A 24,597-nucleotide genomic window follows, 5' to 3' on the forward strand; every position below is an offset into this window, starting at 1 on the left:
AAAATGTGACTTTCGGCAATTCACTCAAAAATGGTGCCAAACGGTTGCAAATGCTCCCCTGAGAGGTTTCGCGGTCGAAACAGAAGGATTTTAATCACAGGAAAAGAAATCAGCCCTCGACAACTGAACCGGCAGAAAAATATTTTTTTGAAAAAATCCTAAGCCCCGGGGTCACAATTTCATAAAAAATCTGACTTTCGGCAATTCACTCAAAAATGGTGCCAAACTTTTGCAAATGCTCCCCATATAGGTTTGGCGGTCGAAACAGAAGGCTTTTTATCACAAGAAAAGAAAGCTGCCCTCGACAACTTCACCGGCAGAAAAAGATTTTTTTGAAAAAATCCTAAGCCCCGGGGTCACAATTTCATAAAAAATCTGACTTTCGGCAATTCACTCAAAAATGGTGCCAAACTTTTGCAAATGCTCCCCTGAACGGTTTGGAGGTCGAAACAGAAGGCTTTTTATCACAGGAAAAGAAATCAGCCCTCGACAACTTCACCGGCAGAAAAAGATTTTTTTGAAAAAATCCTAAGCCCCGGGGTCACAATTTCATAAAAAATCTGACTTTCGGCAATTCACTCAAAAATGGTGCCAAACGGTTGCAAATGCTCCCCTGAAAGGTTTGGCGATCAAAACAGAAGGCATTTAATCACAGGAAAAGAAATCAGCCCTCGACAACTGAACCGGCAGAAAAAGATTTTTTTGAAAAAATCCTAAGCCCCGGGGTCACAATTTCATAAAAAATCTGACTTTCGGCAATTCACTCAAAAATGGTGCCAAACTTTTGCAAATGCTCCCCCGAAAGGTTTCGCGGTCGAAACAGAAGGCTTTTTATCACAGGAAAAGAAATCAGCCCTCGACAACTGAACCGGCAGAAAAAAATTTTTTGAAAAAATCCTAAGCCCCGGGGTCACAATTTCATAAAAAATCTGACTTTCGGCAATTCACTCAAAAATGGTGCCAAACTTTTGCAAATGCTCCCCTGAAAGGTTTCGCAGTCGAAACAAAAGGATTTTAATCACATTAAAAGAAATCAGCCCTCGACAACTTAACCGGCAGAAAAATATTTTTTTGAAAAAATCCCTAAGCCTCGGGGTCACAATTTCATAAAAAATCTGACTTTCGGGAATTCACTCAAAAATGATGCCAAACGGTTGCAAATGCTCCCCTGAGAGGATTGGCGGTCGAAATAGAAGGATTTTAATCACAGGAAAAGAAATCAGCCCTCGACAACTGAACCGGCAGAAAAAGATTTTTTTGAAAAAATCCTAAGCCCCGGGGTCACAATTTCATAAAAAATCTGACTTTCGGCAATTCACTCAAAAATGGTGCCAAACGGTTGCAAATGCTCCCCTGAAAGGTTTGGCGATCAAAACAGAAGGCATTTAATCACAGGAAAAGAAATCAGCCCTCGACAACTGAACCGGCAGAAAAAGATTTTTTTGAAAAAATCCTAAGCCCCGGGGTCACAATTTCATAAAAAATCTGACTTTCGGCAATTCACTCAAAAATGGTGCCAAACTTTTGCAAATGCTCCCCCGAAAGGTTTCGCGGTCGAAACAGAAGGCTTTTTATCACAGGAAAAGAAATCAGCCCTCGACAACTGAACCGGCAGAAAAAATTTTTTTGAAAAAATCCTAAGCCCCGGGGTCACAATTTCATAAAAAATCTGACTTTCGGCAATTCACTCAAAAATGGTGCCAAACTTTTGCAAATGCTCCCCTGAAAGGTTTCGCAGTCGAAACAAAAGGATTTTAATCACATTAAAAGAAATCAGCCCTCGACAACTTAACCGGCAGAAAAATATTTTTTTGAAAAAATCCCTAAGCCTCGGGGTCACAATTTCATAAAAAATCTGACTTTCGGCAATTCACTCAAAAATGGTGCCAAACTTTTGCAAATGCTCCCCATAAAGGTTTGGCGGTCGAAACAGAAGGCTTTTTATCACAGGAAAAGAAATCAGCCCTCGACAACTTCACCGGCAGAAAAAGATTTTTTTGAAGAAATCCTAAGCCCCGGGGTCACAATTTCATAAAAAATCTGACTTTCGGCAATTCACTCAAAAATGGTGCCAAACTTTTGCAAATGCTCCCCTGAGAGGTTTGGCGGTCAAAACAGAAGGCTTTTTATCACAGGAAAGGAAATCAGCCCTCGACAACTTCACCGGCAGAAAAAGATTTTTTTTGGAAAAAATCCTCAGCCCCGGGGTCACAATTTCATAAAAAATCTGACTTTCGGCAATTCACTCAAAAATGGTGACAAACGGTTGCAAATGCTCCCCTGAGAGGTTTGGCGGGCGAAACAGAAGGCATTTAATCACGGGAAAAGAAATCAGCCCTCGACAACTGAACCGGCAGAAAAAGATTTTTTTGAAAAAATCCTAAGCCCCGGGGTCACAATTTCATAAAAAAATCTGACTTTCGGCAATTCACTCAAAAATGGTACCAACCATTTGCAAATGCTCCCCTGAAAGGTTTCGCGGTCGAAACAGAAGGTTTTTTATTACAGGAAAAGAAATCAGCCCTCGACAACTGAACCGGTAGAAAAAAATTTTTTAAAAAAAATCCTAAGCCCCGGGGTCACAATTTCATAAAAAATCTGACTTTCGGCAATTCACTCAAAAATGATGCCAAACTTTTGCAAATGCTCCCCTGAAAGGTTTCGCAGTCGAAACAAAAGGCATTTAATCACAGGAAAAGAAATCAGCCCCCGACAACTTCACCGGCTGAAAAAGATTTTTTTGAAAAAATCCTAAGCCCCGGGGTCACAATTTCATAAAAAATCTGACTTTCGGCAATTCACTCGAAAATGGTGTCAAACGGTTGGAAATGCTCCCCTGAAAGGTTTGGCGATCGAAACAGAAGGCATTTAATCACGGGAAAAGAAATCAGCCCTCGACAACTTCATCAGCATAAAAATATTTTTTCTAAAAAATCCTAAGCCCCGGGGTCACAATTTCATAAAAAATCTGACTTTCGGCAATTCACTCAAAAATGGTGCCAAACTTTTGCAAATGCTCCCCATAAAGGTTTGGCGGTCGAAACAGAAGGCTTTTTATCACAGGAAAAGAAAGCTGCCCTCGACAACTTCACCGGCAGAAAAAGATTTTTTTGAAAAAATCCTAAGCCCCGGGGTCACAATTTCATAAAAAATCTGACTTTCGGCAATTCACTCAAAAATGGTGCCAAACTTTTGCAAATGCTCCCCTGAACGGTTTGGAGGTCGAAACAGAAGGCTTTTTATCACAGGAAAAGAAATCAGCCCTCGACAACTTCACCGGCAGAAAAAGATTTTTTTGAAAAAATCCTAAGCCCTGGGGTCACAATTTCATAAAAAATCTGACTTTCGGCAATTCACTCAAAAATGGTGCCAAACGGTTGCAAATGCTCCCCTGAAAGGTTTGGCGATCAAAACAGAAGGCATTTAATCACAGGAAAAGAAATCAGCCCTCGACAACTGAACCGGCAGAAAAAGATTTTTTTGAAAAAATCCTAAGCCCCGGGGTCACAATTTCATAAAAAATCTGACTTTCGGCAATTCACTCAAAAATGGTGCCAAACTTTTGCAAATGCTCCCCTGAACGGTTTGGAAGTCGAAACAGAAGGCTTTTTATCACAGGAAAAGAAATCAGCCCTCGACAACTTCACCGGCAGAAAAAGATTTTTTGGAAAAAATCCTAAGCCCCGGGGTCACAATTTCATAAAAAATCTGACTTTCGGCAATTCACTCAAAAATGGTGCCAAACGGTTGCAAATGCTCCCCTGAAAGGTTTGGCGATCGAAACAGAAGGCATTTAATCACAGGAAAAGAAATCAGCCCCCGACAACTTCACCGGCAGAAAAAGATTTTTTTGAAAAAATCCTAAACCACGGGGTCACAATTTCATAAAAAATCTGACTTTCGGCAATTCACTCAAAAATGGTGCCGAACTTTGGCAAATGCTCCCCTGAAAGGTTTCGCTGTCGAAACAGAAGGATTTTAATCACAGGAAAAGAAATCAGCCCTCGACAACTTAACCGGAAGAAAAATATTTTTTTGAAAAAATCCTAAGCCCCGGGGTCACAATTTCATAAAAAATCTGACTTTCGGCAATTCACTCAAAAATGGTGTCAAACGGTTGCAAATGCTCCCCTGAAAGGTTTCGCGGTCGAAACAGAAGGTTTTTTATTACAGGAAAAGAAATCAGCCCTCGACAACTGAACCGGTAGAAAAAAAAAATTTTAAAAAATCGTAAGCCCCGGGGTCACAATTTCATTAAAAATGTGACTTTCGGCAATTCACTCAAAAATGGTGCCAAACTTTTGCAAATGCTCCCCATAAAGGTTTCGCGGTCGAAACAGAAGGCTTTTTATCACAGGAAAAGAAATCAGCCCTCGACAACTGAACCGGCAGAAAAAGATTTTTTTGAAAAAATCCTAAGCCCCGGGGTCACAATTTCATAAAAAATCTGACTTTCGGCAATTCACTCAAAAATGGTGCCAAACTTTTGCAAATGCTCCCCTGAAAGGTTTGGAAGTCGAAACAGAAGGCTTTTTATCACAGGAAAAGAAATCAGCCCTTGACAACTTCACCGGTAGAAAAAGATTTTTTGGAAAAAATCCTAAGCCCCGGGGTCACAATTTCATAAAAAATCTGACTTTCGGCAATTCACTCAAAAATGGTGCCAAACGGTTGCAAATGCTCCCCTGAAAGGTTTGGCGATCGAAACAGAAGGCATTTAATCACAGGAAAAGAAATCAGCCCCCGACAACTTCACCGGCAGAAAAAGATTTTTTTGAAAAAATCCTAAACCACGGGGTCACAATTTCATAAAAAATCTGACTTTCGGCAATTCACTCAAAAATGGTGCCGAACTTTGGCAAATGCTCCCCTGAAAGGTTTCGCTGTCGAAACAGAAGGATTTTAATCACAGGAAAAGAAATCAACCCTCGACAACTTAACCGGCAGAAAAATATTTTTTTGAAAAAATCCTAAGCCCCGGGGTCACAATTTCATAAAAAATCTGACTTTCGGCAATTCACTCAAAAGTGGTGCCAAACTTTTGCAAATGCTCCCCTGAGAGGTTTGGTGGTCGAAATAGAAGGATTTTAATCACAGGAAAAGAAATCAGCCCTCGACAACTGAACCGGCAGAAAAAGATTTTTTTGAAAAAATCCTAAGCCCCGGGGTCACAATATCATAAAAAATCTGACTTTCGGCAATTCACTCAAAAATGGTGCCAAACTTTTGCAAATGCTCCCCCGAAAGGTTTCGCGGTCGAAACAGAAGGATTTTAATCACAGGAAAAGAAATCAGCCCTCGACAACTGAACCGGCAGAAAAAGATTTTTTTGAAAAAATCCTAAGCCCCGGGGCCACAATTTCATAAAAAATCTGACTTTCGGCAATTCACTCAAAAATGGTGCCAAACTTTTGCAAATGCTCCCCTGAAAGGTTTCACGGGCGAAACAGAAGGCATTTTATCACGGGAAAAGAAATCAGCCCTCGACAACTGAACCGGCAGAAAAAGATTTTTTTGAAAAAATCCTAAGCCCCGGGGTCACAATTTCATAAAAAATCTGACTTTCGGCAATTCACTCAAAAATGGTGCCAAACTTTTGCAAATGCTCCCCCGAAAGGTTTCGCGGTCGAAACAGAAGGATTTTAATCACAGGAAAAGAAATCAGCCCTCGACAACTGAACCGGCAGAAAAAGATTTTTTTGAAAAAATCCTAAGCCCCGGGGCCACAATTTCATAAAAAATCTGACTTTCGGCAATTCACTCAAAAATGGTGCCAAACTTTTGCAAATGCTCCCCTGAAAGGTTTCACGGGCGAAACAGAAGGCATTTTATCACGGGAAAAGAAATCAGCCCCCGACAACTGAACCGGCAGAAAAAGATTTTTTTGAAAAAATCCTAAGCCCCGGGGTCACAATTTCATAAAAAATCTGACTTTCGGCAATTCACTCAAAAATGGTACCAACCATTTGCAAATGCTCCCCTGAAAGGTTTCGCAGTCGAAACAGAAGGTTTTTTATTACAGGAAAAGAAATCAGCCCTTGACAACTGAACCGGTAGAAAAAAAATTTTTTTTAAAAATCCTAAGCCCCGGGGTCACAATTTCATAAAAAATCTGACTTTCGGCAATTCACTCAAAAATGGTGTCAAACGGTTGGAAATGCTACCCTGAATGGTTTGGCGATCGAAACAGAAGGCATTTAATCACAGGAAAAGAAATCAGCCCTCGACAACTTCATCAGCATAAAAATATTTTTTCTAAAAAATCCTAAGCCCCGGGGTCACAATTTCATAAAAAATCTGACTTTCGGCGATTCACTCAAAATGGTGCCAAACTTTTGCAAATGCTCCCCTGAACGGTTTGGAGGTCGAAACAGAAGGCTTTTTATCACAGGAAAAGAAATCAGCCCTCGACAACTTCACCGGCAGAAAAAGATTTTTTTGAAAAAATCCTAAGCCCCGGGGTCACAATATCATAAAAAAACTGACTTGCGGCAATTCACTCAAAAATGGTGCCAAACTTTTGCAAATGCTCCCCCGAAAGGTTTCGCGGTCGAAACAGAAGGATTTTAATCACAGGAAAAGAAATCAGCCCTCGACAACTGAACCGGCAGAAAAAGATTTTTTTGAAAAAATCCTAAGCCCCGGCGTCACAATTTCATAAAAAAATCTGACTTTCGGCAATTCACTCAAAAATGGTGCCAAACTTTTGCAAATGCTCCCCATAAAGGTTTGGCGGTCGAAACAAAAGGATTTTTATCACAGGAAAAGAAATCTGCCCTCAACAACTTCACCGGCAAAAAAAGATTTTTTTGAAAAAATCCTAAGCCCCGGGGTCACAATTTCATAAAAAATCTGACTTTCGGCAATTCACTGAAAAATGGTGCCAAACTTTTGCAAATGCTCCCCTGAACGGTTTGGAGGTCGAAACAGAAGGCTTTTTATCACAGGAAAAGAAATCAGCCCTCGACAACTTCACCGGCAGAAAAAGATTTTTTTGAAAAAATCCTAAGCCCCGGGGTCACAATATCATAAAAAAACTGACTTGCGGCAATTCACTCAAAAATGGTGCCAAACTTTTGCAAATGCTCCCCCGAAAGGTTTCGCGGTCGAAACAGAAGGATTTTAATCACAGGAAAAGAAATCAGCCCTCGACAACTGAACCGGCAGAAAAAGATTTTTTTGAAAAAATCCTAAGCCCCGGGGTCACAATTTCATAAAAAATCTGACTTTCGGCAATTCACTCAAAAATGGTGCCAAACTTTTACAAATGCTCCCCTGAAAGGTTTCACGGTCGAAACAGAAGGCTTTTTATCACAGGAAAGGAAATCAGCCCTCGACAACTTCACCGGCAGAAAAAGATTTTTTTGAAAAAATCCTAAGCCCCGGGGTCACAATTTCATAAAAAATCTGACTTTCGGCAATTCACTCAAAAATGGTGACAAACGGTTGCAAATGCTCCCCTGAGAGGTTTGGCGGGCGAAACAGAAGGCATTTAATCACGGGAAAAGAAATCAGCCCTCGACAACTGAACCGGCAGAAAAAGATTTTTTTGAAAAAATCCTAAGCCACGGGGTCACAATTTCATAAAAAATCTGACTTTCGGCAATTCACTCAAAAATGGTACCAACCATTTGCAAATGCTCCCCTGAAAGGTTTCGCGGTCGAAACAGAAGGTTTTTTATTACAGGAAAAGAAATCAGCCCTCGACAACTGAACCGGTAGAAAAAAAATTTTTTTAAAAAATCCTAAGCCCCGGGGTCACAATTTCATAAAAAATCTGACTTTCGGCAATTCACTCAAAAATGGTGCCAAACTTTTGCAAATGCTCCCCTGAAAGGTTTCGCAGTCGAAACAAAAGGCATTTAATCACAGGAAAAGAAATCAGCCCCCGACAACTTCACCGGCAGAAAAAGATTTTTTTGAAAAAATCCTAAGCCCCGGGGTCACAATTTCATAAAAAATCTGACTTTCGGCAATTCACTCAAAAATGGTGTCAAACGGTTGGAAATGCTCCCCTGAAAGGTTTGGCGATCGAAACAGAAGGCATTTAATCACGGGAAAAGAAATCAGCCCCCGACAACTGAACCGGCAGAAAAAGATTTTTTTGAAAAAATCCTAAGCCCCGGGGTCACAATTTCATAAAAAATCTGACTTTCGGCAATTCACTCAAAAATGGTGCCAAACAGTTGCAAATGCTCCCCTGAGAGGTTTGGCGGTCGAAACAGAAGGATTTTAATCACAGGAAAAGAAATCAGCCCTCGACAACTTCATCAGCATAAAAATATTTTTTCTAAAAAATCCTAAGCCCCGGGGTCACAATTTCATAAAAAATCTGACTTTCGGCAATTCACTCAAAAATGGTGCCAAACTTTTGCAAATGCTCCCCATTAAAGTTTGGCGGTCGAAACAGAAGGCTTTTTATCACAAGAAAAGAAAGCTGCCCTCGACAACTTCACCGGCAGAAAAAGATTTTTTTGAAAAAATCCTAAGCCCCGGGGTCACAATTTCATAAAAAATCTGACTTTCGGCAATTCACTCAAAAATGGTGCCAAACTTTTGCAAATGCTCCCCTGAACGGTTTGGAGGTCGAAACAGAAGGCTTTTTATCACAGGAAAAGAAATCAGCCCTTGACAACTTCACCGGTAGAAAAAGATTTTTTGGAAAAAAATCCTAAGCCCCGGGGTCACAATTTCATAAAAAATCTGACTTTCGGCAATTCACTCAAAAATGGTGCCAAACGGTTGCAAATGCTCCCCTGAGAGGTTTGGCGGTCAAAACAGAAGGATTTTAATCACAGGAAAAGAAATCAGCCCTAGACAACTTCACCGGCAGAAAAAAGATTTTTTTGAAAAAATCCTAAGCCCCGGGGTCACAATTTCATTAAAAAATCTGACTTTCGGCAATTCACTCAAAAATGGTGCCAAACTTTTGCAAATGCTCCCCATAAAGGTTTGGCGGTCGAAACAGAAGGCTTTTTATCACAGGAAAAGAAATCAGCCCTAGACAACTGAACCGGCAGAAAAAGAATTTTTTGAAAAAATCCTAAGCCCCGGGGTCACAATTTCATTAAAAATGTGACTTTCGGCAATTCACTCAAAAATGGTGCCAAACGGTTGCAAATGCTCCCCTGAAAGGTTTGCGATCAAAACAGAAGGCATTTAATCACAGGAAAAGAAATCAGCCCTCGACAACTGAACCGGCAGAAAAAGATTTTTTTGAAAAAATCCTAAGCCCCGGGGTCACAATTTCATTAAAAATGTGACTTTCGGCAATTCACTCAAAAATGGTGCCAAACTTTTGCAAATGCTCCTCTGAAAGGTTTCGCGGTCGAAACAGAAGGCTTTTTATCACAGGAAAAGAAATCAGCCCTCGACAACTGAACCGGCAGAAAAAGATTTTTTTGAAAAAATCCTAAGCCCCGTGGGTCACAATTTCATAAAAAATTTGACTTTCGGCAATTCACTCAAAAATGGTGCCGAACTTTGGCAAATGCTCCCCTGAGACGTTTGGCGGTCGAAACAGAAGGCTTTTTATCACAGGAAAAGAAATCAGCCTTCGACAACTTCACCGGCAGAAAAATATTTTTTTGAAAAAATCCTACGCCCCGGGGTCACAATTTCATAAAAAATCTGACTTTCGGCAATTCACTCAAAAATGGTGCCAAACGGTTGCAAATGCTCCCCTGAGAGGTTTGGCGGTCGAAACAGAAGGATTTTAATCACAGGAAAAGAAATCAGCCCTCGACAACTGAACCGGCAGAAAAAGATTTTTTTGAAAAAATCCTAAACCCCGGGGTCACAATTTCATAAAAAATCTGACTTTCGGCAATTCACTCAAAAATGGTGCCAAACTTTTGCAAATGCTCCCCTGAACGGTTTGGAGGTCGAAACAGAAGGCTTTTTATCACAGGAAAAGAAATCAGCCCTCGACAACTTCACCGGCAGAAAAAGATTTTTTTGAAAAAATCCTAAGCCCCGGGGTCACAATATCATAAAAAAACTGACTTGCGGCAATTCACTCAAAAATGGTGCCAAACTTTTGCAAATGCTCCCCCGAAAGGTTTCGCGGTCGAAACAGAAGGTTTTTTATTACAGGAAAAGAAATCAGCCCTCGACAACCGAACCGGTAGAAAAAAATTTTTTTAAAAAAATCCTAAGCCCCGGGGTCACAATTTCATAAAAAATCTGACTTTCGGCAATTCACTCAAAAATGGTGCCAAACTTTTGCAAATGCTCCCCTGAAAGGTTTCACGGTCGAAACAGAAGGCTTTTTATCACAGGAAAGGAAATCAGCCCTCGACAACTTCACCGGCAGAAAAAGATTTTTTTGAAAAAATCCTAAGCCCCGGGGTCACAATTTCATAAAAAATCTGACTTTCAGCAATTCACTCAAAAATGGTGACAAACGGTTGCAAATGCTCCCTGAGAGGCTTGGCGGGCGAAACAGAAGGCATTTAATCACGGGAAAAGAAATCAGCCCTCGACAACTGAACCGGCAGAAAAAGATTTTTTTGAAAAAATCCTAAGCCCCGGGGTCACAATTTCATAAAAAATCTGACTTTCGGCAATTCACTCAAAAATGGTACCAACCATTGCAAATGCTCCCCTGAAAGGTTTCGCGGTCGAAACAGAAGGTTTTTTATTACAGGAAAAGAAATCAGCCCTCGACAACTGAACCGGTAGAAAAAAATTTTTTTAAAAAAATCCTAAGCCCCGGGGTCACAATTTCATAAAATATCTGACTTTCGGCAATTCACTCAAAAATGGTGCCAAACTTTTGCAAATGCTCCCCTGAAAGGTTTCGCAGTCGAAACAAAAGGCATTTAATCACAGGAAAAGAAATCAGCCCCCGACAACTTCACCGGCAGAAAAAGATTTTTTTGAAAAAATCCTAAGCCCCAGGGTCACAATTTCATAAAAAATCTGACTTTCGGCAATTCACTCAAAAATGGTGTCAAACGGTTGGAAATGCTCCCCTGAAAGGTTTGGCGATCGAAACAGAAGGCATTTAATCACGGGAAAAGAAATCAGCCCCCGACAACTGAACCGGCAGAAAAAGATTTTTTTGAAAAAATCCTAAGCCCCGGGGTCACAATTTCATAAAAAATCTGACTTTCGGCAATTCACTCAAAAATGGTGCCAAACTTTTGCAAATGCTCCCCATAAAGGTTTGGCGGTCGAAACAGAAGGCTTTTTATCACAAGAAAAGAAAGCTGCCCTCGACAACTTCACCGGCAGAAAAAGATTTTTTTGAAAAAATCCTAAGCCCCGGGGTCACAATTTCATAAAAAATCTGACTTTCGGCAATTCACTCAAAAATGGTGCCAAACTTTTGCAAATGCTCCCCTGAACGGTTTGGAGGTCGAAACAGAAGGCTTTTTATCACAGGAAAAGAAATCAGCCCTTGACAACTTCACCGGTAGAAAAAGATTTTTTGGAAAAAAATCCTAAGCCCCGGGGTCACAATTTCATAAAAAATCTGACTTTCGGCAATTCACTCAAAAATGGTGCCAAACGGTTGCAAATGCTCCCCTGAGAGGTTTGGCGGTCAAAACAGAAGGATTTTAATCACAGGAAAAGAAATCAGCCCTAGACAACTTCACCGGCAGAAAAAGATTTTTTTGAAAAAATCCTAAGCCCCGGGGTCACAATTTCATTAAAAAATCTGACTTTCGGCAATTCACTCAAAAATGGTGCCAAACTTTTGCAAATGCTCCCCATAAAGGTTTGGCGGTCGAAACAGAAGGCTTTTTATCACAGGAAAAGAAATCAGCCCTAGACAACTGAACCGGCAGAAAAAGAATTTTTTGAAAAAATCCTAAGCCCCGGGGTCACAATTTCATTAAAAATGTGACTTTCGGCAATTCACTCAAAAATGGTGCCAAACGGTTGCAAATGCTCCCCTGAAAGGTTTGCGATCAAAACAGAAGGCATTTAATCACAGGAAAAGAAATCAGCCCTCGACAACTGAACCGGCAGAAAAAGATTTTTTTGAAAAAATCCTAAGCCCCGGGGTCACAATTTCATAAAAAATCTGACTTTCGGCAATTCACTCAAAAATGGTGCCAAACGGTCGCAAATGCTCCCCATAAAGGTTTGGCGGTCGAAACAGAAGGCTTTTTATCACAGGAAAAGAAATCAGCCCTCGACAACTGAACCGGCAGAAAAAGATTTTTTTGAAAAAATCCTAAGCCCCGGGGTCACAATTTCATAAAAAATCTGACTTTCGGCAATTCACTCAAAAATGGTGCCAAACTTTTGCAAATGCTCCCCTGAACGGTTTGGAGGTCGAAACAGAAGGCTTTTTATCACAGGAAAAGAAATCAGCCCTTGACAACTTCACCGGCAGAAAAAGATTTTTTGTAAAAAATCCTAAGCCACGGGGTCACAATTTCATTAAAAAATCTGACTTTCGGCAATTCACTCAAAAATGGTGCCAAACTTTGGCAAATGCTCCCCTGAAAGGTTTGGCGGTCGAAACAAAAGGATTTTTATCACAGGAAAAGAAATCTGCCCTCAACAACTTCACCGGCAAAAAAAGATTTTTTTGAAAAAATCCTAAGCCCCGGGGTCACAATTTCATAAAAAATCTGACTTTCGGCAATTCACTCAAAAATGGTGCCAAACTTTTGCAAATGCTCCCCTGAACGGTTTGGAGGTCGAAACAGAAGGCTTTTTATCACAGGAAAAGAAATCAGCCCTCGACAACTTCACCGGCAGAAAAAGATTTTTTTGAAAAAATCCTAAGCCCCGGGGTCACAATTTCATAAAAAAACTGACTTGCGGCAATTCTCTCAAAAATGGTGCCAAACTTTTGCAAATGCTCCCCTGAAAGGTTTCGCGGTCGAAACAGAAGGTTTTTTATTACAGGAAAAGAAATCAGCCCTCGACAACTGAACCGGTAGAAAAAAATTTTTTTAAAAAAATCCTAAGCCCCGGGGTCACAATTTCATAAAAAATCTGACTTTCGGCAATTCACTCAAAAATGGTGCCAAACTTTTGCAAATGCTCCCCTGAAAGGTTTCACGGTCGAAACAGAAGGCTTTTTATCACAGGAAAGGAAATCAGCCCTCGACAACTTCACCGGCAGAAAAAGATTTTTTTGAAAAAATCCTAAGCCCCGGGGTCACAATTTCATAAAAAATCTGACTTTCGGCAATTCACTCAAAAATGGTGCCAAACGGTTGCAAATGCTCCCCTGAGAGGTTTGGCGGGCGAAACAGAAGGCATTTAATCACGGGGAAAGAAATCAGCCCTCGACAACTGAACCGGCAGAAAAAGATTTTTTTGAAAAAATCCTAAGCCCCGGGGTCACAATTTCATAAAAAATCTGACTTTCGGCAATTCACTCAAAAATGGTACCAACCATTTGCAAATGCTCCCCTGAAAGGTTTCGCGGTCGAAACAGAAGGTTTTTTATTACAGGAAAAGAAATCAGCCCTCGACAACTGAACCGGTAGAAAAAAAAATTTTTTAAAAAAATCCTAAGCCCCGGGGTCACAATTTCATAAAATATCTGACTTTCGGCAATTCACTCAAAAATGGTGCCAAACTTTTGCAAATGCTCCCCTGAAAGGTTTCGCAGTCGAAACAAAAGGCATTTAATCACAGGAAAAGAAATCAGCACCCGACAACTTCACCGGCAGAAAAAGATTTTTTTGAAAAAATCCTAAGCCCCGGGGTCACAATTTCATAAAAAATCTGACTTTCGGCAATTCACTCAAAAATGGTGCCAAACGGTTGCAAATGCTCCCCTGAGAGGTTTGGCGGGCGAAACAGAAGGCATTTAATCACGGGAAAAGAAATCAGCCCTCGACAACTGAACCGGCAGAAAAAGATTTTTTTGAAAAAATCCTAAGCCCCGGGGTCACAATTTCATAAAAAATCTGACTTTCGGCAATTCAATCAAAAATGGTACCAACCTTTTGCAAATGCTCCCCTGAAAGGTTTCGCGGTCGAAACAGAAGGTTTTTTATTACAGGAAAAGAAATCAGCCCTCGACAACTGAACCGGTAGAAAAAAAATTTTTTAAAAAAATCCTAAGCCCCGGGGTCACAATTTCATAAAATATCTGACTTTCGGCAATTCACTCAAAAATGGTGCCAAACTTTTGCAAATGCTCCCCTGAAAGGTTTCGCAGTCGAAACAAAAGGCATTTAATCACAGGAAAAGAAATCAGCCCCCGACAACTTCACCGGCAGAAAAAGATTTTTTTGAAAAAATCCTAAGCCCCGGGGTCACAATTTCATAAAAAATCTGACTTTCGGCAATTCACTCAAAAATGGTGCCAAACGGTTGCAAATGCTCCCCTGAGAGGTTTCGCGGTCGAAACAGAAGGCATTTAATCACGGGAAAAGAAATCAGCCCCCGACAACTGAACCGGCAGAAAAAGATTTTTTTGAAAAAATCCTAAGCCCCGGGGTCACAATTTCATAAAAAATCTGACTTTCGGCAATTCACTCAAAAATGGTGCCAAACAGTTGCAAATGCTCCCCTGAGAGGTTTGGCGGTCGAAACAGAAGGATTTTAATCACAGGAAAAGAAATCAGCCCTCGACAACTTCATCAGCATAAAAATATTTTTTCTAAAAAATCCTAAGCCCCGGGGTCACAATTTCATAAAAAATCTGACTTTCGGCAATTCACTCAAAAATGGTGCCAAACTTTTGCAAATGCTCCCCATAAAGGTTTGGCGGTCGAAACAGAAGGCTTTTTATCACAAGAAAAGAAAGCTGCCCTCGACAACTTCACCGGCAGAAAAAGATTTTTTTGAAAAAATCCTAAGCCCCGGGGTCACAATTTCATAAAAAATCTGACTTTCGGCAATTCACTCAAAAATGGTGCCAAACTTTTGCAAATGCTCCCCTGAACGGTTTGGAGGTCGAAACAGAAGGCTTTTTATCACAGGAAAAGAAATCAGCCCTTGACAACTTCACCGGTAGAAAAAGATTTTTTGGAAAAAAATCCTAAGCCCCGGGGTCACAATTTCATAAAAAATCTGACTTTCGGCAATTCACTCAAAAATGGTGCCAAACGGTTGCAAATGCTCCCCTGAGAGGTTTGGCGGTCAAAACAGAAGGATTTTAATCACAGGAAAAGAAATCAGCCCTAGACAACTTCACCGGCAGAAAAAGATTTTTTTGAAAAAATCCTAAGCCCCGGGGTCACAATTTCATTAAAAAATCTGACTTTCGGCAATTCACTCAAAAATGGTGCCAAACTTTTGCAAATGCTCCCCATAAAGGTTTGGCGGTCGAAACAGAAGGCTTTTTATCACAGGAAAAGAAATCAGCCCTAGACAACTGAACCGGCAGAAAAAGATTTTTTTGAAAAAATCCTAAGCCCCGGGGTCACAATTTCATAAAAAATCTGACTTTCGGCAATTCACTCAAAAATGGTACCAACCATTTGCAAATGCTCCCCTGAAAGGTTTCGCGGTCGAAACAGAAGGTTTTTTATTACAGGAAAAGAAATCAGCCCTCGACAACTGAACCGGTAGAAAAAAATTTTTTTTAAAAAATCCTAAGCCCCGGGGTCACAATTTCATAAAATATCTGACTTTCGGCAATTCACTCAAAAATGGTGCCAAACTTTTGCAAATGCTCCCCTGAAAGGTTTCGCAGTCGAAACAAAAGGCATTTAATCACAGGAAAAGAAATCAGCCCCCGACAACTTCACCGGCAGAAAAAGATTTTTTTGAAAAAATCCTAAGCCCCGGGGTCACAATTTCATAAAAAATCTGACTTTCGGCAATTCACTCAAAAATGGTGTCAAACGGTTGGAAATGCTCCCCTGAAAGGTTTGGCGATCGAAACAGAAGGCATTTAATCACGGGAAAAGAAATCAGCCCCCGACAACTGAACCGGCAGAAAAAGATTTTTTTGAAAAAATCCTAAGCCCCGGGGTCACAATTTCATAAAAAATCTGACTTTCGGCAATTCACTCAAAAATGGTGCCAAACAGTTGCAAATGCTCCCCTGAGAGGTTTGGCGGTCGAAACAGAAGGATTTTAATCACAGGAAAAGAAATCAGCCCTCGACAACTTCATCAGCATAAAAATATTTTTTCTAAAAAATCCTAAGCCCCGGGGTCACAATTTCATAAAAAATCTGACTTTCGGCAATTCACTCAAAAATGGTGCCAAACTTTTGCAAATGCTCCCCATAAAGGTTTGGCGGTCGAAACAGAAGGCTTTTTATCACAAGAAAAGAAAGCTGCCCTCGACAACTTCACCGGCAGAAAAAGATTTTTTTGAAAAAATCCTAAGCCCCGGGGTCACAATTTCATAAAAAATCTGACTTTCGGCAATTCACTCAAAAATGGTGCCAAACGGTTGCAAATGCTCCCCTGAGAGGTTTGGCGGTCAAAACAGAAGGATTTTAATCACAGGAAAAGAAATCAGCCCTAGACAACTTCACCGGCAGAAAAAGATTTTTTTGAAAAAATCCTAAGCCCCGGGGTCACAATTTCATTAAAAAATCTGACTTTCGGCAATTCACTCAAAAATGGTGCCAAACTTTTGCAAATGCTCCCCATAAAGGTTTGGCGGTCGAAACAGAAGGCTTTTTATCACAGGAAAAGAAATCAGCCCTAGACAACTGAACCGGCAGAAAAAGAATTTTTTGAAAAAATCCTAATCCCCGGGGTCACAATTTCATTAAAAATGTGACTTTCGGCAATTCACTCAAAAATGGTGCCAAACGGTTGCAAATGCTCCCCTGAAAGGTTTGCGATCAAAACAGAAGGCATTTAATCACAGGAAAAGAAATCAGCCCTCGACAACTGAACCGGCAGAAAAAGATTTTTTTGAAAAAATCCTAAGCCCCGGGGTCACAATTTCATTAAAAATGTGACTTTCGGCAATTCACTCAAAAATGGTGCCAAACTTTTGCAAATGCTCCCCTGAAAGGTTTCGCGGTCGAAACAGAAGGCTTTTTATCACAGGAAAAGAAATCAGCCCTCGACAACTGAACCGGCAGAAAAAGATTTTTTTGAAAAAATCCTAAGCCCCGGGGTCACAATTTCATAAAAAATCTGACTTTCGGCAATTCACTCAAAAATGGTGCCAAACTTTTGCAAATGCTCCCCTGAACGGTTTGGAGGTCGAAACAGAAGGCTTTTTATCACAGGAAAAGAAATCAGCCCTTGACAACTTCACCGGTAGAAAAAGTTTTTTTGTAAAAAATCCTAAGCCACGGGGTCACAATTTCATAAAAAATCTGACTTTCGGCAATTCACTCAAAAATGGTGCCGAACTTTGGCAAATGCTCCCCTGAAAGGTTTCACGGTCGAAACAAAAGGATTTTAATCACAGGAAAAGAAATCAGCCCTCGACAACTTAACCGGCAGAAAAATATTTTTTTGAAAAAATCCTACGCCCCGGGGTCACAATTTCATAAAAAATCTGACTTTCGGCAATTCACTCAAAAATGGTGCCAAACTTTTGCAAATGCTCCCCATAAAGGTTTGGCGGTCGAAACAAAAGGATTTTTATCACAGGAAAAGAAATCTGCCCTCAACAACTTCACCGGCAAAAAAAGATTTTTTTGAAAAAATCCTAAGCCCCGGGGTCACAATTTCATAAAAAATCTGACTTTCGGCAATTCACTCAAAAATGGTGCCAAACTTTTGCAAATGCTCCCCTGAACGGTTTGGAGGTCGAAACAGAAGGCTTTTTATCACAGGAAAAGAAATCAGCCCTCGACAACTTCACCGGCAGAAAAAGATTTTTTTGAAAAAATCCTAAGCCCCGGGGTCACAATATCATAAAAAAACTGACTTGCGGCAATTCACTCAAAAATGGTGCCAAACTTTTTCAAATGCTCCCCCGAAAGGTTTCGCGGTCGAAACAGAAGGTTTTTTATTACAGGAAAAGAAATCAGCCCTCGACAACTGAACCGGTAGAAAAAAAAATTTTTAAAAAAATCCTAAGCCCCGGGGTCACAATTTCATAAAAAATCTGACTTTCGGCAATTCACTCAAAAATGGTGCCAAACTTTTGCAAATGCTCCCCTGAAAGGTTTCGCAGTCGAAACAAAAGGCATTTAATCACAGGAAAAGAAATCAGCCCCCGACAACTTCACCGGCAGAAAAAGATTTTTTTGAAAAAATCCTAAGTCCCGGGGTCACAATTTCATAAAAAATCTGACTTTCGGCAATTCACTCAAAAATGGTGTCAAACGGTTGGAAATGCTCCCCTGAAAGGTTTGGCGATCGAAACAGAAGGCATTTAATCACGGGAAAAGAAATCAGCCCCCGACAACTGAACCGGCAGAAAAAGATTTTTTTGAAAAAATCCTAAGCCCCGGGGTCACAATTTCATAAAAAATCTGACTTTCGGCAATTCACTCAAAAATGGTGCCAAACAGTTGCAAATGCTCCCCTGAGAGGTTTGGCGGTCGAAACAGAAGGATTTTAATCACAGGAAAAGAAATCAGCCCTCGACAACTTCATCAGCATAAAAATATTTTTTCTAAAAAATCCTAAGCCCCGGGGTCACAATTTCATAAAAAATCTGACTTTCGGCAATTCACTCAAAAATGGTGCCAAACTTTTGCAAATGCTCCCCATAAAGGTTTGGCGGTCGAAACAGAAGGCTTTTTATCACAAGAAAAGAAAGCTGCCCTCGACAACTTCACCGGCAGAAAAAGATTTTTTTGAAAAAATCCTAAGCCCCGGGGTCACAATTTCATAAAAAATCTGACTTTCGGCAATTCACTCAAAAATGGTGCCAAACTTTTGCAAATGCTCCCCTGAACGGTTTGGAGGTCGAAACAGAAGGCTTTTTATCACAGGAAAAGAAATCAGCCCTCGACAACTGAACCGGCAGAAAAAATTTTTTTGAAAAAATCCTAAGCCCCGGGGTCACAATTTCATAAAAAATCTGACTTTCGGCAATTCACTCAAAAATGGTGCCAAACTTTTGCAAATGCTCCCCCGAAAGGTTTCGCGGTCGAAACAGAAGGCTTTTTATCACAGGAAAAGAAATCAGCCCTCGACAACTGAACCGGCAGAAAAAATTTTTTTGAAAAAATCCTAAGCCCCGGGGTCACAATTTCATAAAAAATCTGACTTTCGGCAATTCACTCAAAAATGGTGCCAAACAGTTGCAAATGCTCCCCTGAAAGGTTTCGCAGTCGAAACAAAAGGATTTTAATCACATTAAAAGAAATCAGCCCTCGACAACTTAACCGGCAGAAAAATATTTTTTTGAAAAAATCCCTAAGCCTCGGGGTCACAATTTCATAAAAAATCTGACTTTTGGGAATTCACTCAAAAATGATGCCAAACGGTTGCAAATGCTCCCCTGAGAGGATTGGCGGTCGAAATAGAAGGATTTTAATCACAGGAAAAGAAATCAGCCCTCGACAACTGAACCGGCAGAAAAATATTTTTTTGAAAAAATCCTAAGCCCCGGGGTCACAATTTCATAAAAAATCTGACTTTCGGCAATTCACTCAAAAATGGTGCCAAACGGTTGCAAATGCTCCCCTGAAAGGTTTGCGATCAAAACAGAAGGCATTTAATCACAGGAAAAGAAATCAGCCCTCGACAACTGAACCGGCAGAAAAAGATTTTTTTGAAAAAATCCTAAGCCCCGGGGTCACAATTTCATTAAAAATGTGACTTTCGGCAATTCACTCAAAAATGGTGCCAAACTTTTGCAAATGCTCCCCTGAAAGGTTTCGCGGTCGAAACAGAAGGCTTTTTATCACAGGAAAAGAAATCAGCCCTCGACAACTGAACCGGCAGAAAAAGATTTTTTTGAAAAAATCCTAAGCCCCGGGGTCACAATTTCATAAAAAATCTGACTTTCGGCAATTCACTCAAAAATGGTGCCAAACTTTTGCAAATGCTCCCCTGAACGGTTTGGAGGTCGAAACAGAAGGCTTTTTATCACAGGAAAAGAAATCAGCCCTTGACAACTTCACCGGTAGAAAAAGATTTTTTGTAAAAAATCCTAAGCCACGGGGTCACAATTTCATAAAAAATCTGACTTTCGGCAATTCACTCAAAAATGGTGCCGAACTTTGGCAAATGCTCCCCTGAAAGGTTTCACGGTCGAAACAGAAGGATTTTAATCACAGGAAAAGAAATCAGCCCTCGACAACTTAACCGGCAGAAAAATATTTTTTTGAAAAAATCCTACGCCCCGGGGTCACAATTTCATAAAAAATCTGACTTTCGGCAATTCACTCAAAAATGGTGCCAAACGGTTGCAAATGCTCCCCTGAGAGGTTTGGCGGTCGAAACAGAAGGATTTTAATCACAGGAAAAGAAATCAGCCCTCGACAACTGAACCGGCAGAAAAAGATTTTTTTGAAAAAATCCTAAGACCCGGGGTCACAATTTCATAAAAAATCTGACTTTCGGCAATTCACTCAAAAATGGTGCCAAACTTTTGCAAATGCTCCCCATAAAGGTTTGGCGGTCGAAACAAAAGGATTTTTATCACAGGAAAAGAAATCTGCCCTCAACAACTTCACCGGCAAAAAAAGATTTTTTTGAAAAAATCCTAAGCCCCGGGGTCACAATTTCATAAAAAATCTGACTTTCGGCAATTCACTCAAAAATGGTGCCAAACTTTTGCAAATGCTCCCCTGAACGGTTTGGAGGTCGAAACAGAAGGCTTTTTATCACAGGAAAAGAAATCAGCCCTCGACAACTTCACCGGCAGAAAAAGATTTTTTTGAAAAAATCCTAAGCCCCGGGATCACAATATCATAAAAAAACTGACTTGCGGCAATTCACTCAAAAATGGTGCCAAACTTTTGCAAATGCTCCCCCGAAAGGTTTCGCGGTCGAAACAGAAGGATTTTAATCACAGGAAAAGAAATCAGCCCTCGACAACTGAACCGGCAGAAAAAGATTTTTTTGAAAAAATCCTAAGCCCCGGGGTCACAATTTCATAAAAAAATCTGACTTTCGGCAATTCACTCAAAAATGGTGCCAAACTTTTGCAAATGCTCCCCTGAAAGGTTTCACGGTCGAAACAGAAGGCTTTTTATCACAGGAAAGGAAATCAGCCCTCGACAACTTCACCGGCAGAAAAAGATTTTTTTGAAAAAATCCTAAGCCCCGGGGTCACAATTTCATAAAAAATCTGACTTTCGGCAATTCACTCAAAAATGGTGACAAACGGTTGCAAATGCTCCCCTGAGAGGTTTGGCGGGCGAAAAGGAAGGCATTTAATCACGGGAAAAGAAATCAGCCCTCGACAACTGAACCGGCAGAGAAAGATTTTTTTGAAAAAATCCTAAGCCCCGGGGTCACAATTTCATAAAAAATCTGACTTTCGGCAATTCACTCAAAAATGGTACCAACCATTTGCAAATGCTCCCCTGAAAGGTTTCGCGGTCGAAACAGAAGGTTTTTTATTACAGGAAAAGAAATCAGCCCTCGACAACTGAACCGGTAGAAAAAAATTTTTTAAAAAAAATCCTAAGCCCCGGGGTCACAATTTCATAAAAAATCTGACTTTCGGCAATTCACTCAAAAATGGTGCCAAACAGTTGCAAATGCTCCCCTGAGAGGTTTGGCGGTCGAAACAGAAGGCATTTAATCACGGGAAAAGAAATCAGCCCCCGACAACTGAACCGGCAGAAAAAGATTTTTTTGAAAAAATCCTAAGCCCCGGGGTCACAATTTCATAAAAAATCTGACTTTCGGCAATTCACTCAAAAATGGTGCCAAACAGTTGCAAATGCTCCCCTGAGAGGTTTGGCGGTCGAAACAGAAGGATTTTAATCACAGGAAAAGAAATCAGCCCTCGACAACTTCATCAGCATAAAAATATTTTTTCTAAAAAATCCTAAGCCCCGGGGTCACAATTTCATAAAAAATCTGACTTTCGGCAATTCCCTCAAAAATGGTGCCAAACTTTTGCAAATGCTCCCCATAAAGGTTTGGCGGTCGAAACAGAAGGCTTTTTATCACAAGAAAAGAAAGCTGCCCTCGACAACTTCACCGGCAGAAAAAGATTTTTTTGAAAAAATCCTAAGCCCCGGGGTCACAATTTCATAAAAAATCTGACTTTCGGCAATTCACTCAAAAATGGTGCCAAACTTTTGCAAATGCTCCCCTGAACGGTTTGGAGGTCGAAACAGAAGGCTTTTTATCACAGGAAAAGAAATCAGCCCTCGACAACTTCACCGGCAGAAAAAGATTTTTTTGAAAAAATCCTAAGCCCCAGGGTCACAATTTCATAAAAAATCTGACTTTCGGCAATTCACTCAAAAATGGTACCAACCATTTGCAAATGCTCCCCTGAAAGGTTTCGCGGTCGAAACAGAAGGTTTTTTATTACAGGAAAAGAAATCAGCCCTCGACAACTGAACCGGTAGAAAAAAAATTTTTAAAAAAAATCCTAAGCCCCGGGGTCACAATTTCATAAAAAATCTGACTTTCGGCAATTCACTCAAAAATGGTGCCAAACAGTTGCAAATGCTCCCCTGAGAGGTTTGGCGGTCGAAACAGAAGGCATTTAATCACGGGAAAAGAAATCAGCCCCCGACAACTGAACCGGCAGAAAAAGATTTTTTTGAAAAAATCCTAAGCCCCGGGGTCACAATTTCATAAAAAATCTGACTTTCGGCAATTCACTCAAAAATGGTGCCAAACAGTTGCAAATGCTCCCCTGAGAGGTTTGGCGGTCGAAACAGAAGGATTTTAATCACAGGAAAAGAAATCAGCCCTCGACAACTTCATCAGCATAAAAATATTTTTTCTAAAAAATCCTAAGCCCCGGGGTCACAATTTCATAAAAAATCTGACTTTCGGCAATTCCCTCAAAAATGGTGCCAAACTTTTGCAAATGCTCCCCATAAAGGTTTGGCGGTCGAAACAGAAGGCTTTTTATCACAAGAAAAGAAAGCTGCCCTCGACAACTTCACCGGCAGAAAAAGATTTTTTTGAAAAAATCCTAAGCCCCGGGGTCACAATTTCATAAAAAATCTGACTTTCGGCAATTCACTCAAAAATGGTGCCAAACTTTTGCAAATGCTCCCCTGAACGGTTTGGAGGTCGAAACAGAAGGCTTTTTATCACAGGAAAAGAAATCAGCCCTCGACAACTTCACCGGCAGAAAAAGATTTTTTTGAAAAAATCCTAAGCCCCGGGGTCACAATTTCATAAAAAATCTGACTTTCGGCAATTCACTCAAAAATGGTGCCAAACGGTTGCAAATGCTCCCCTGAAAGGTTTGGCGATCAAAACAGAAGGCATTTAATCACAGGAAAAGAAATCAGCCCTCGACAACTGAACCGGCAGAAAAAGATTTTTTTGAAAAAATCCTAAGCCCCGGGGTCACAATTTCATAAAAAATCTGACTTTCGGCAATTCACTCAAAAATGGTGCCAAACCTTTGCAAATGCTCCCCCGAAAGGTTTCGCGGTCGAAACAGAAGGCTTTTTATCACAGGAAAAGAAATCAGCCCTCGACAACTGAACCCGCAGAAAAATTTTTTTTGAAAAAATCCTAAGCCCCGGGGTCACAATTTCATAAAAAATCTGACTTTCGGCAATTCACTCAAAAATGGTGCCAAACAGTTGCAAATGCTCCCCTGAAAGGTTTCACAGTCGAAACAAAAGGATTTTAATCACATTAAAAGAAATCAGCCCTCGACAACTTAACCGGCAGAAAAATATTTTTTTGAAAAAATCCCTAAGCCTCAGGGTCACAATTTCATAAAAAATCTGACTTTTGGGAATTCACTCAAAAATGATGCCAAACGGTTGCAAATGCTCCCCTGAGAGGATTTGCGGTCGAAATAGAAGGATTTTAATCACAGGAAAAGAAATCAGCCCTCGACAACTGAACCGGCAGAAAAATATTTTTTTGAAAAAATCCTAAGCCCCGGGGTCACAATTTCATAAAAAATCTGACTTTCGGCAATTCACTCAAAAATGGTGCCAAACGGTTGCAAATGCTCCCCTGAAAGGTTTGGCGGTCAAAACAGAAGGATTTTAATCACAGGAAAAGAAATCAGCCCTAGACAACTTCACCGGCAGAAAAAGATTTTTTTGAAAAAATCCTAAGCCCCGGGGTCACAATTTCATTAAAAAATCTGACTTTTGGCAATTCACTCAAAAATGGTCCCAAACGTTTGCAAATACTCCCCATAAAGGTTTGGCGGTCGAAACAGAAGGCTTTTTATCACAGGAAAAGAAATCAGCCCTCGACAACTGAACCGGCAGAAAAAGATTTTTTTGAAAAAATCCTAAGCCCCGGGGTCACAATTTCATAAAAAAACTGACTTTCGGCAATTCAGTCAAAAATGGTGCCAAACGGTTGCAAATGCTCCCCTGAAAGGTTTGGCGATCAAAACAGAAGGCATTTAATCACAGGAAAAGAAATCAGCCCTCGACAACTGAACCGGCAGAAAAAGATTTTTTTGAAAAAATCCTAAGCCCCGGGGTCACAATTTCATAAAAAATCTGACTTTCAGCAATTCACTCGAAAATGGTGCCAAACTTTTGCAAGTGCTCCCCATAAAGGTTTGGCGGTCGAAATAGAAGGATTTTAATCACAGGAAAAGAAATCAGCCCTCGACAACTGAACCGGCAGAAAAAGATTTTTTTGAAAAAATCCTAAGGCCCGG

Source organism: Podarcis muralis, chromosome 8, assembly GCF_964188315.1.
Source record: "Podarcis muralis chromosome 8, rPodMur119.hap1.1, whole genome shotgun sequence".
NCBI lineage: Eukaryota > Metazoa > Chordata > Lepidosauria > Squamata > Lacertidae > Podarcis > Podarcis muralis.